The sequence below is a fragment of the Balaenoptera borealis genome (assembly GCF_965194805.1).
Source record: "Balaenoptera borealis genome assembly, chromosome: 13".
In the NCBI taxonomy this organism is placed as follows: domain Eukaryota; kingdom Metazoa; phylum Chordata; class Mammalia; order Artiodactyla; family Balaenopteridae; genus Balaenoptera; species Balaenoptera borealis.
Window position 1 is genome coordinate 13,810,210 of NC_138870.1, and position 13,639 is coordinate 13,823,848.

The following is a 13,639-nucleotide window of genomic DNA, read 5'->3' on the forward strand; positions in this document are numbered from 1 at the left end:
GAGTAACAAGGGGACCCGTGTCCTTGAGCAGTGGTGTGCTGGAGCCAGTTAGGATTTCCTTGTGAGAGTCAATTGTTTAAATTTCAGGAGTTTTTGAAAGCCAGTTGTTAAGCAGAGCCATTGTAAAAAAATTAAATTATATGACCTTACCAAAACCAATAAGTTATATTGTAAATAAAGTTAATAAACCCTCGATACTTATTACTTCCCAGTTTATTTACAACATTTTACTATCACTGATACTTTTGAGGTTCTTTATTCTGTTGTATCTGAATAGTAGAAATACTGTATGTTAAGTGCTGCTGTTCATTTCTTCCCAACTTTATGATAACTGAGGCCATGTTGGTGGCTTGAATTTGTTCATGGTGGAAGTATTTATACCACAGGAGTTGGTAAACACTGTAAATCAGGGTGTTTTCCTAGGAGAATCCATTTTAAAACATTACCAGAACACCACTGCTCTCAATAAAAAGAGTACATTCCATGCATAGAGACCCATAGAAGGGAACCTAGTTTGTGAGGTTTTATGGCCAGGTAGGCAGAAAAACGTGGCTGATTAGGGGTTCCCCATGTATAGCAAGGCTTGAACCACTATATGAGGCTAAGAGATAAGGCTTTAGTCACCAAAGAAGGGAGACCAGGAAGACCAGAAGGAAGCGGGGGGAATCAAAGTGGCAACCCATTCCTGAGACCTGATACATAGGGCAAGGGGAGCTTCTCCCAAGGCTGTACGGCGGATGCCAGTGGTTGCCCCTGGGCCACCAGATCCTAGGATATGGGGGTCAGCAAAGGGACTTGGGAAGTCCCGTTGGTCAGCGTCAGAGTACATGGACGAATGTCTAATATGAAGCCCCTCTAAGTATACATGGATTTATGTACTTGTGTCCATATGTGTGTACGTACATATATATGTATATATGCATGTATGTATGCATTTGTATGTATGTTGTGGGAAGAATGGAGGTGAGGCTATTTAAATGCTTCTTGTACCTTGCCTTAATTCCTAGAGGAACTGAAGTCTGAGTCTTTGAACGCCGCGTGGGAACAAAGATGGTTTGACTCAGCTGTGTGGTGTGAGAACGAAGATGAGTTGATGTAGCTGTGACCTCTGAGGAGGCAGAAGGCGAGGAACTAAGGTAGGTGGATGCAGCCTAGAAACCGGCAGCCCACGGGTGGAATCCAGTTCCTGTATTCGACTCCCGCAGTCAGTTCTCTTATGCCATCACTCTAAGAACCTTTTCTTGCCAGTGACCTGTGTTCTTTGTTTCCAGATTGGGTGGGACTTTCTCTTTCTTTGTGACTAGTACATCCTGATAAATGTCAAATTTATCAGTAGACAGTCTACATTTCATGACTCATTTTCTCTCTCTCACAACGTGATAAATCACCATGGTTAACAAGGGCTGATAGACTAGGTTCTGCATTTCTGTAAATACAAGGCTAGTACTAAACAGTGGAGGGCCAGCTGATGGCATTGGTTTTTCTACAGGTTTTGGACTCAGATTGATGTGATTTTGAGTCCCAGCTCTTCATTTTTATTGTGTGACTTCATTGCCCTCTCTAAGCTGCAGTTTCCTTGTCTATAAAATGGTGATAATAGTACCTTACCCATTAAATGATACAATGCATATTAAACAACTACCATAGTGCCTGGCATATAGAAAGCACTCAAAAGTTTTAAAATTATTTTTATGGATTTAATCTTAATGTAATGATTCTACATTGTTACATGCTACAATCTGTATGTATGTGTGTGACAATAAATATATTTTATGACTGGAAATGGGAAAGAATGTTTGTGGATGTAATAGCAGAATAGTTATTGCCAAGCTGACACATTCCATTATCTGGTTTCTTTCACACAAGATAATATCTATAAGATGTATCCATATTGTTGCCATATCAGAAGTTTTCTCTTTTTTATCTGCTGAGTAGTATTCAATTGTATAACCATACCATAGTTTATTCACCTGTGCAGAGACGTTTGGGTTATTCCCAGTTTAGGACTATTATGAGTCAGTTTGCTATGAACATCCTTGTATAAGTCCTCTTGTGGATATATGTTTTCATTTTTATTGGGTAAATGCCTAAGAAATGGAATTGTGGGGTCATTGTGCAGATTATGTTTAACTTTATAAGAAACTGCTGCACCCATTTCCCAAGGAGTCATACCACTTAACACCCCACCAGCAACTTATTTGTGTTCTGATTGCTTCACGTCTTTACCAACTTTGGTAATGTTATCTTTTTGCTTTTATCCATTCTACTGGGTGTGTAGTTATCTCATGGTGGCTTAATTTACGTTTCTCTGGTGACTAATGATGTTAAGTATTTTGTCAGATTTTTGTCTTCTGCACTAATTTGATGTCCTCAAACGAGAATGACAATAATGTAAAATCAAACACATCAACTGTGTAAAATACCTCCTACAAGCAGTTTGCTTATTGATTCACTTTTATTCCCACCCCAGTTAAAGTGTTATTGTTTATACACCTTGAGGACATATGTAAGTTTCTGTCTCTTCCATGCATTTTTTTTCATTATTTAGCTAGATTTAGTACAAAGTAACTGTTCTCTTGGTAAAATCCCCCTGATTATTTATAGGATAATCGTGAAATGGTGCTTTTCAGCTTACTTATTGCCCCATATTTGGAGGCATTCCTTTCTTTAGGAGAATTCAGTCTTTTGATGTTGATATTCACAAAATCTTTGTGAAATGGATGGGAAGCACTGAGAGAAGAAACCAAAATTCCAGAAGGCGAAGTGACTTAACCCAAATCTCAAAGCGAACTGGTGAAGTGCAGACTGTACCTTTTTTTTTTTTTTAAGGAATTCCTTTATTTTTATTTATTTACTTATTTATTTATTTATGGCTGTGTTGGGTCTTCGTTTCTGTGCGAGGGTTTTCTCTAGTGGCGGCAAGCGGGGGCCACTCTTCATCGTGGTGCACGGGCCTCTCACTGTCACGGCCTCTCTTGTTGCGGAGCACAAGCTCCAGACGTGCAGGCTCAGTAGTTGTGGCTCACGGACCTAGTTGCTCCGCGGCATGTGGGATCTTCCCAGACCAGGGCTTGAACCCGTGTCCCCTGCATTGGCAGGCAGATTCTCAACCACTGTGCCACCAGGGAAGCCGCAGACTGTAACTTGAATCACAGTCATCAGGTATGTCATTAGACGTACCACAACCTAGCAAACCAAGGTACCTCTCCTCAGGGGGTCAGACTGATAAAGGTTTCAAATAAAGTCAAATCGCTTCATCTGCTCATGTAAAGTTAATATCGTTTCCCCCTAAATCTTTCAGAACTAGAAAGTTATCAGGAGGCGTGCCATGTAGAGTACCCATGGATCTGTAAAGAAAAACAGAGTCATTCTGCCCCGTGGAAAAAGATATGTGAGAATGCAGTAATGCAGGAAACAAAAGATTCAAAGAGCAATACGCAGAAATCTCCTATCCTCTTGTATACACATAAATATTTTCAAATAAGAAGACTCTGTGTTTTGAGAAAAACAACAAAGAAAAGGATAGGACGTCTAGCAGTAAAGAAATAAAACACACCAGTGTTCCAGGTTGGTTTTTCCTGTATCTGAAAATACTGCATATTTAAAGAGTCACTCTGAAGGAATATGTCTGATGTTTAACAAATATGCCAGAATTCACACACCCAAATCTGGTGCTTTTTTCCCTCAAAGTAGGCATCTCGGGATATTTATACACTTATTTCAATGTCACTTTGTCACTGATAAAAACATTTTTGGAACTGCTATTTTGGAATTGACTTCAAAGCCTTAGGAGCATTCTTTTGAATGTCTTCAGGATCCTGTGGCTCCTTAAGAAAGGATGCTTTCAAATACTCTCTCGCCATTTGACTGCCTTAAGTCTCAGACCCCTTATTCTGGTCTCTTCTAACTCCACATCCTCACCCAATTCTGATCCTCCTAGTTTTTGAATTTATTACTTAATCTCGCATTTGCATCTCATTTTGTAATTTAGACACGACAGCGAGCTCACAGTCTTAGCTGTAACCTTCACTCCTTTCCCTGACCGCGCTCTTGACCTGTCTTCTGCCTGAGGCGCTATGGGGCAGCTGTAGGTGGAAACCCTCTTTGTCCAGCCTGACTCCAGAGACAATTCTCCCGCCCACCCCCAGGACACATGACTACACACCTAATGCATCCATCATCCCCGGAACGGTGTCTAAAGACTCTGTGGCAGTGACCCTCATCATCTAAGGGCAAAATTAATTTGTTAAAATGGCCTACGGTCATTTGGTACCAACGACTGATATGTAGGGAATGACATGTCAGCTCAAGCTGCGTGAGGAAAATAGAGGTTGGAAAGTGGCTATACAGTGGAGAGACTAGAGTTGTCCCATGGCTCTGAGTGCTGCATTGAATCCCTCCCCATAGCCTAGGGGATACTGCCCTGCGTGGCAGCGTGGGCTCATCTGTTGCTCCCGCTACAGTTGGGTCAGCTCAGGCTCTGCTCCACATCTTCTTCTTCCTAGAACCCACGCTGCTGGGCCTTGTCTCTTGATGGAGGAAAATGTGACCTAGCGAACCACACACTCACAAATATTTTGGGTACCGACGTAGAGTTGGAATAAACACACGGCTTGCCATAGTTGGTTGAAGGGAAAAACTCATTTAGATTTATTTCAGAAGGCTAGATTTTTATTGGTTTTGTTTTAAATATCTTTATTGCGTGGAGGGCACTTCTGTTCCTATCTCCAGCAACTTTGAAATATTTACACCGTAGAAGGAAAAGTTATGTAACAGTACATAAAAACGCCGACAATAAAAATACATTAGTGTTTTCTTTAGGATAGTACATTTTTATAGCGGCATTTATCAACTTATATTCCTGATTGCATTTTGCCTGAATTGATAGGAACACAAGTTGTATTTTCCACGTGCAGGAAAACAAATTATCCCAAATATAGAAATGAGGAAACTGACTATGTCTGTGTGTTGGTTCACAGTCTTAGGAGTCTCCCCGGGGGGAAATCTGAACCGGACGTGGAGGGCAAGGAGAGAACAAAGAAAGAGGCAGACCCCTCCAGACTGGTAGGTGGCAGCTTTCACAAGCAAGGGCACTTACAACCAGGCTCGTCTCGGGCAGCTGCAAGATGAGTAGATCTCTGCCCCCACCAGCCAGGATCTTAGGAGTTTACATAGAGGCCTTAGTGGGGTTCAGTCACATGTACCGTCCAGATGGTCTCAACACCACTTCACTCTCTCAGGCTTGCGTCCTTGAAATGGCCCCAGCTATGGGAACGGGGGCAGAACGTACTGAATACATTCCCAGGACGGGAGGGGAGGAGCCTCTGATTGTCTGAGTCTCTCCAGCTCACAGGTCAGCCACCAGTCACACCCTCTTCCTGACTTGTTTTCAACGCTGTGGTCACTGCTCATGCGCAAAGGTGACCTCTTTGTGGGCCACCAGTCACACCCTCTTCCTGACTTGTTTTCAACGCTGTGGTCACTGCTCACGCGCAAAGATGACCTCTTTGTGGGATCCTGGGTCCTATGTCGGGGTAAGTCAAAATCCAGTGCACGGTTTGCAATATCTCTCACGCCAGCTTCCCCTGAAGAAGCTGACGTGAAACCAAAAGAAAACCACCTAATTAATAAAAACACTAAGATGCTAGTGCCAGGATTTCGGCTAATGCCTCAGAAAATCAGATAGTTCTCCGAGCCTGTGTGGGAAAGGGGCAACCCTGAGGGCAGAGCAGGGCAGCCTAGGCGGGAGGGGGTCGGAGAGCCCCGGGCAGCAGGGGCCTTGTCTTCATCAGCAAGGCTGCCACAGACCCACAAGGAGGGAGAGAACAGTGAAGGCGGGACGTTGTAGTGCATTCTGTTTTCTCTCTGCACACTGAGCTCGGGGTTCCTGACGTGCAGGGGAGAGGATGGAAAGGGCACGCTGTCAAAGCTCCATCCTCGCAATCCTACAAAGGAAACAGATTTTAAAAGCCGCGAGAAGGATTTATGACTGCAGGGACATTTGTGAGTCCTTTTATTAGCCTAGTACATCACTTTCCTCCCATCTTTATGCTGACAACACTCCTTAGCCCTTCCCTGGATTTCTTGTCAAACTGGGCAAGTATATAAAATGAACGGACCGGAGCTGCAGGGAAGGGCTGATTGATTCCTCTGTGTGCCCGCACATTAAGAAGCAACTGTATTCTGCTAAGAGGTTCTCTTACGCAGGCTTCCAGTGAGGGAATCTCGGATTGTTTCTGACAACTATGTGTTTTTAAAGAGTTTTATTTTTTCTGACAAGGGTCTTCCTGAGAGCATAAATCAACATGTAAAGAGAAGAGCATGCTAGCCTAAACAGTTTCACAGAAGTTATTTGAAAGTTTCGAGAGGGCTCTGATGAATGTGGCTGGCCCATCACAGTGAGTGAATGGTGCAGGCCCTTCCTTTCAAGCCATCTATGTAGCTGGCTTTGCATTTCTACTAACTTTATGAACGTGAAGTTCACAAGGGACAGCTCAAATGTTATCTCCTCTATAAAGGCTTTTTTTTTTTTTATTGAAGTATAGTCCATTTATAATATTGTGTTAGTTTCAGGTGTACAGCAAAGTGATTCAGTTATACGTATATATGTATATATTTCTTTTTTCAATTCTTTTCCATTATAGTTTATTACAAGATATTGAGTATAGTTCCCTATGCTATACAGTAAATCCTTGTTGCTTATCTATTTTATATAAAGTAGTGTGCATCTGTTAATTCCATACTCCCAATTTATCCCTCCCCCCACCCTTTCCCCTTTGGTAACCATTAGTTTGTTTTCCATGTCCATGAGTCTGTTTCCGTTTTGTAAATAAGTTCAGTTGTACTGTTTTTTAGATTCCACATATAAGTGATATCATATGATATTTGTCTTTCTCTGTGTGACTTACTTCACTTAGTATGATAATCTCTAGGGCCATTCATGTTGCTGCAAATTACATTATTTTATTCTTTTTTTATGGCTGAGTAATATTCCATTGTATATATGTACCACATCTTCTTTATCCATTCATCTGTCGACGGACACTTAGGTTGCTTCCATGTCTTGGCTATTGTAAATAGTGCTGCAGTGAACGTTGGGGGGCACATATCTTTTCAAATTAGAGCTTGTAAAGCCTTTCTTGATTTCCCCAAGATTGAATTAATTTCTTCTCTGTATTCCAACAACAAAAACAACAATGAAATTAACAGTTGCAAAAATGTAATGAGCATTTACATGTTCTATAGGCTTCATTCTACACGTGACTCACTGATTCTCTACAACAACCGGGTGATGTCTGCCTGTTATTTTCCGAGGCTCAGAAGTTAAGTGACCTGACCAAGATCACACAGCTACGAAGAGGAAGAACATGGATTTTTACCTAGATATAGGCAGTCTGACTCAGAGTACACATTCTTTCTTTTTATTTCAAACAAGTTCTGGTTCAAAGAGTAAGAATACCCTCTCAGGCTGTCAGTACTGCCACTTTTAGTCAGTCATAGACATAATATGCTCACCGTGTACTTGCTTTGAATCTCACTGAGCTCCCATGCGTGGTGGGTCCACTGGAATTCTGTGCTCACGGGGATCCTGACTGTTGTACACCAATGGAGGAGCAGGGCATTCACACACTGAATAGCACACGCAGTGTGCGTGTCTCCTCTGCCCACGGGCACGCTCCATTGTCACTTTGGACTTCACTTACAAAACACAAGCTAAAACAGAAAATTATTAACAATTTCAAGTTAGTGACATCAGAGCATTAAACCAAGTGTGGGCCCCTGCTGAGCACAGGGTCCTGTGTAACTAACTACTCAGGTTACGTATCCAAGAGGTCGGGCCTGGTTACGAGACAGTACTTTATTTTTTTGTTTTTCAGACGAGATAGTGATGGTGTGAGAGGTTAAGTAACATACTTAAGCTCAAACCAACAGAAATTGGAGGAGCCTGGATTTGAACTCTGGGCTGTCTGATGCCTGAGTTCACATTCCCAAGAGTTCAGTCCTGTAATAACTCAGCTATGCAACTGCCTGCCCATAACCATTAGTGGATTTTAAAGAGTGGATTATCAATTGTGCGTTATGAAGTGTCCAAATTGCTCTCCCTCTCTATTCATTCTCCTGTGTAGCACTTGACCAAAGTACCTTACCTTTACTGTACTTGATATTTTTCTAAACACCTTCTTTGTCAATACCTTTGATCATCACCACAATCTTAGGAGAGACTTAGGGTCATGAGTCTTTTTGTAGGTGAGGACATTGAGGCTCAAATGCACAAGGTTACGTTCCAAGGTCACTCCATCAACAGCGGAGACAAGTCTGGAGTTCTTTCCTAACAAGTCACCTTTTGAGCCAAAGTTCAAATTAACAGCAGGACTTGTGACCAGGTGATAAGGGAAGGAAGAGTATTGGCTCATAAAACAAAATGAGGTTTTCCGATTTCCTTTACATAACAGGGAGCATGATTTAGTGGAAAGAACCTGTGAATTGAGGTCAGAGAGCCTGGACTTTAACGCTGCCATCTAGTAGTTGTATAAACTTGGCAACTTCCACTTCTGAGCACTAAAACCCTCATATGCAAAAAGGGATATCTGTGCTTACCCCGAAGGACAGTTTTATCAAATGAGAAAACTTGTGAGACTCGGTAAATGTGAGTTTCTCTGTTCCTACTGTTCATGATCTATTGGTCATAGAGGTAGTGGAGAACGCCGTCTAACATCCTCTACTCCAGAGAGGTGAGGCTGGCCTAAGGCAAATTCAGAGTGAAGGAAACACCTTGTCTTACTATGTTTCATTCTTCCTCTTCACACAGTCTCTGCTTCTGCTTCTATCGTGTCATCAGTATTAGGTATGAAGAAGAGACAGCACCAGGTACTATAATTAATACATAAAAGACGTGCTAAATGTGGGAGTCTTACTATGTTTCATTCTTCCTCTTCACACAGTCTCTGCTTCTGCTTCTTTCGTGTCATCAATATTAGGTATGAAGAAGAGACAGCACCAGGTACTATAATTAATACATAAAAGACGTCCTAAATGTGTGAGGCCACAGACATTCTGGTCTTTATATGAAACCAATTCAGATATTTCATTGTGAAGTCATTTAAAAGTATGAACTAATGGGCAGTTTGACCACACTTAGCAGACTTGAAATCACTATTAATTGCTTTAGTACCATAATAACATTGATTTAGATGAACTTTTATAACATAGAAAGTATATGGTATTTAGCAGTAATTAATATCCTTTAATTAGGAAGAATTGCCAAGTAGTTTTCTCTCTTGTGTCTGTTGTTGGCTAAGTATAGCTGGATGCAAATTCAGCTTAATCACAAAGGGGACAGCTTGTGTTTTACGTTAAATTTGCCTTTAATGGATTAAAAAGTATTCTTTGGTATTACATTTTGTCATAAAAAGGCACATTTGAATCACCAATGTTATAGAATGTGAATAGTCCAAATGTCATAAACCTTATATATAAAACCATTCACCTAGAGATGCACACATAAGATATAAAGTGAGTGTAGAAACTTGATATGTCTGTCCATATGCTCATTGAGCTGTGTAAGTCTTAATACTGGCTTTGCTATTATTATTCCTCTAGAAGCACAATATAAAATTTCATATTTTCACGTGCATTTATAGCAAATGTTACTCCTTGCTAACCAGAGAGGCATTTAGGCAATTGCTGGGTATGAAAATTGCTGACATTTTCTGAATTTCAAATGACAAATGAGATATTCCTGTCAGTTTACTGTGTAACTCCATAGCATATGGTGCTTCTGCTGGTGGGTGTTATTTCAAAGTTTGCAGATCACACCACTAGAAAGTCCCTCTGGTGGGCTCCTGGAACACTTAGCAACTGTGAATCTGAAGTGACAGTACAGAGGGAAAAGACTAAAAAAAAAAGGGAGTTATTTTTTTTTTTTGACAGTGAGAAGGCAGTACAAAGTGAATGATAAGTTAATACAGGGAAGTGGAGTGTAGAGACACCAATCTAGTAAAAGAAAAAAAAAGGAAGCAGTTTTCCCTTTTATAGGACAAACGAGGAAGTTATCTGAATTCTTAAAACAGAGTATTATGGCAGGTTTCAGAGAAAGAATAAGAATTAAGGGACTGACTAGAATTAGAATAATTGTCCACTATGTTACACAGAAATGGAGGGTAGATTGTTTCGAGGGACAGAGAAGAGTGTCAAAATTATATCTATACCAGAAATCACAAAATAACTCTGAATAAGGAAGATTTGAAAAGAAAGCCTCTGCTATTCAAAATGGGGCAACTTATTTAAAACCACCTCTCAGCAGAGCCCTGTTCCTTTCATTGCAATCTATTTTAATGGGTCACTCTGTTTTGCTTTGTTCAATAATGCCTGCATTCCAGAGCGTTTATGTACAGTGGTCAAGCTACCAGTCAATTAAATGGAAAAGGCCAGTGAAATTGGTTGCTGGAGCTAACTGACTGGCCAGTTCCATTACAGTAGTTCCAACTGCCCTAAGGACCACTGCCCAAGACTCATTTTTCTATATTTTCCTCCTTGGAATCCAAAAGCTTTCCATTGTTTATCAACCACCAAAATTTTTATTGATGCCTAAAGAGTGCAGAAGAATGAGTGACTTAAAGTGATGTGTTTTTAAAAGACTTCAACTTCCCATTCCTCTTATTCTGGAATCTTTCAATATTTTCACCCCCAAATCTATGTAACACTAGATTTTTCACATAGGAAAAGAGAAATTATCCAGTAAAATAAAGATTGTGCTGAATGGTATTGAGTCTCTTGGTTAGTGAACTTACAGGTGCTAGGAGTTGACGCAGACAATAACAACAGACATTAATAATAACAGGTAAAATGTATTCTATTCTAAGCATGTCATGTGAATGTAATCACATAATCCTCACACAAAAAAATTTACTATCTCTATTTCACAGATGAGGAAATTGAGGCACACAGAGACCAACTATCTTACTCATATTCCCTTGGGAAGTAGAGTAGCAGCAACCTTCTTCGAGTATTGATGAAAAATAGGTGTTGATTAATTTGTCTGCAAAACCTTGAACTCCCCTCTCCCCCATACACTCCTTAGCCCCAGGTTGAGCCATTACAGTCTCACATTTATACTTTATGACTCTGACCTCTCAGATCACAGATAATTGGCTATAAAGGGTGGATCATCCAAAGGCTGGAACGGGCCCAATATTTTCTTTCTCCCAACACTGCTGGGCTTATCTTAGGGTTGGGGTGGCCCAGAGGCACCTGAGCAAGGACACGAGGCCAGGAGGCTGACAGGGAGAAGAATCACTGAAGAGAGCAGTGGGAATGAGAGGAACCCTTGGTGAGAAGGAAAGAGCAAACTCTAGCAACATTTTTACTCCCCAGTTCTTGTCTGCAAGAGACCTGGATGTCCTTCTTGCCATTGAGTTCCATGGGAGACCCCTATGGCTTTCTACCAAGCCTCTTTTTATATTTTCTTAACCATGCTTGAGTGAGTTCCTATTATATACAAACAAATGATTCTAAAGAAAACTCTGATTCTTCTTTGAGGGGATTCTGTTCTGCTTCACCCCGAACCACTCTGAATTGCTACACCAAAACACATGTTCATTTGTGGGCTTCCAAAACACCTATTGTATCCCCCCGACACTGATACTGTCATCAGAAGGCAGGATTGACAGAGGGTAAAAACAAAGATGCCGGGACTTCCCTGGTGGTCCAGTGGTTAGGACTCCGTGCTTTCACTGCCGATGGCGCAGGTTCGATCCCTGGTGGGGGAACTAAGATCCCACAAGCCGGGCGGCACAGCCATGTGGTTTTTAACAAGATAGTATATGTCAAATCACCCATCATGGTGCTCGGCAGATCAGAATCCCTTAAATGTTTGTTTTCTTTTTCTTCCCATTTATTCAGTAAACCTTATAGCAACAGTGGGTTCTATATTTTGTAGGTTAAAACCAATGGAAATCTCGTGTTCTTCCATAAATATGTGAACGTGTGTTAATGTGTGTGTCTCTGTTTTCATTTGGGGAAATATGCAGTGGAGCAGTGTGATTAAAGGGGGAGTCAGATTGATAGTGACAGTACCCACCCGTGATGGTTAATTTGACGTCAACTTGGCTGGGCTAAGGGATGCCCAGGTAGCAGGTCAAACATCATTTCTGCATGTGTTTGTAGGGTGTTTCTGGAAGAGACTAGCATTTGAATTGGTAGACTGAGTAAAGAAGAAAGTCCTAATCAATGTGAGGGGGGCATCGTCCCATCCCTTAAGGGCCCGAGTGAAACAGAAAGGTGGAGGAAGGACACATTCACTCTGCTTGAGCTGAGACATCCATCTTCTCTTGCCTTTGGACATCAGCACTCCTGGTTCTCAGGCCTTTGGCCTTGGACTGAATTATACCCTAGCTTTTCTAGGTCTCCAGCTTGCAGAGAGCAGGGCATGACACTTTTCAGCCTCCATAATCACTTGAGCCAATTCCTATAATCAATCTCTCTCTCTCTCTTTCTCTCTTCCCACCCCATGGAGAAAGATTTATTATATTAAATAATATATATAATAATTCCTTCTTTATATGTATTTATATCTATATCTATCAATATATATCTATATCTATACCTATATCTGTTTCAGGGTTCTCTAGAGAAATAGATTGGTTCTATTTTGTCTGGAGACCCCTGACTAATATACCATCTAGAGGCTTAGAATGGTGCCTGGCTCAGCGAAAGAGTTCAGGGAATGTTAGCATTAATTCTCATTTTTATTATCATCATTATACTTCTGACCCCTTTCCTTTCTCAATGACATCATTTCTACATCTTTGGATTAGTACTAACCAAGATTATTCTCTAGATTCTGTGGAAAGATATTATTGATGAGTAAGTTTGATTTACAGTAGCTGCCTGTGTTTCTTTTCTTAAAAGTAATGGTTATTAGGCCCACTATATCTTATTTGCTTGCAAATCTTATTTTTTCCTCTGTTTCTCCAAGAAATACAGCAAAACACTTAAAGCTTGTGTATAAATTTGTTTTGTGTGACACTTTCCTATCATATAAAGAATTGCTTATCAAAGACATTTTAATAGAACTAGATTTAAGTTTACTTTCCAACTGTTTACTTTTTCTGAGTTTCTTTAGTAAATGGGGATATATATATCTTAAAATAAAGGAGATGGTTGTTTATAGTAATGCTTCACAAAATCCGGATAGTCAATGGTGTAGCTTTCCAGTTTTCTGCTTTCATTTAATATCAAAGTATCATAGAAAAGAGGGGAAATAATGTAAAAAAAAAAAAAAGTGCAGTATACAGAATCCAACAGAAAGCCATGACAGGAAATATTAGATTGTATGTTACTTTTGGGCAAGTATATAATTTCTTCTTCTTTCTTTGTAACTTCACCAGACTCCATAAATTTTGACTGAACTAACTGACATTTATTCTGCCCTAAATACATTAGAAAGAGAACCTTTCCTTCAACATATAATTAGTGTATTTCTTGAGATCAACAGGATAAACAGACTGCTAGGTGTTTATAGTAATGCTATTATTTCATTTTAGAGAAAAGTGATACAAATAGGAAGAAATGACAAGCCATAGTTTCATGCTGTGTAAATCTAGGCAGGTATCAATTAGTATAATGTCCTTATTAGTGG

At 40.5% G+C, this 13,639-nt stretch overlaps 1 protein-coding gene across 2 annotated transcripts in view; it reads left to right on the forward strand.

Annotated features, from left to right (window-relative positions):
- The first annotated feature begins 1,142 nt into the window (after positions 1–1,142).
- The window catches only part of LOC309609897 (uncharacterized protein), a 465,108-nt gene continuing 452,611 nt past the window's right edge, over positions 1,143–13,639 (forward strand). For both annotated transcript variants that reach the window (XM_082352029.1, XM_082352030.1), the window contains exon 1: positions 1,143–5,534. The gene's annotated coding sequence lies outside the window, so the exon portion shown is untranslated. The remainder of the gene's footprint in view (positions 5,535–13,639) is intronic.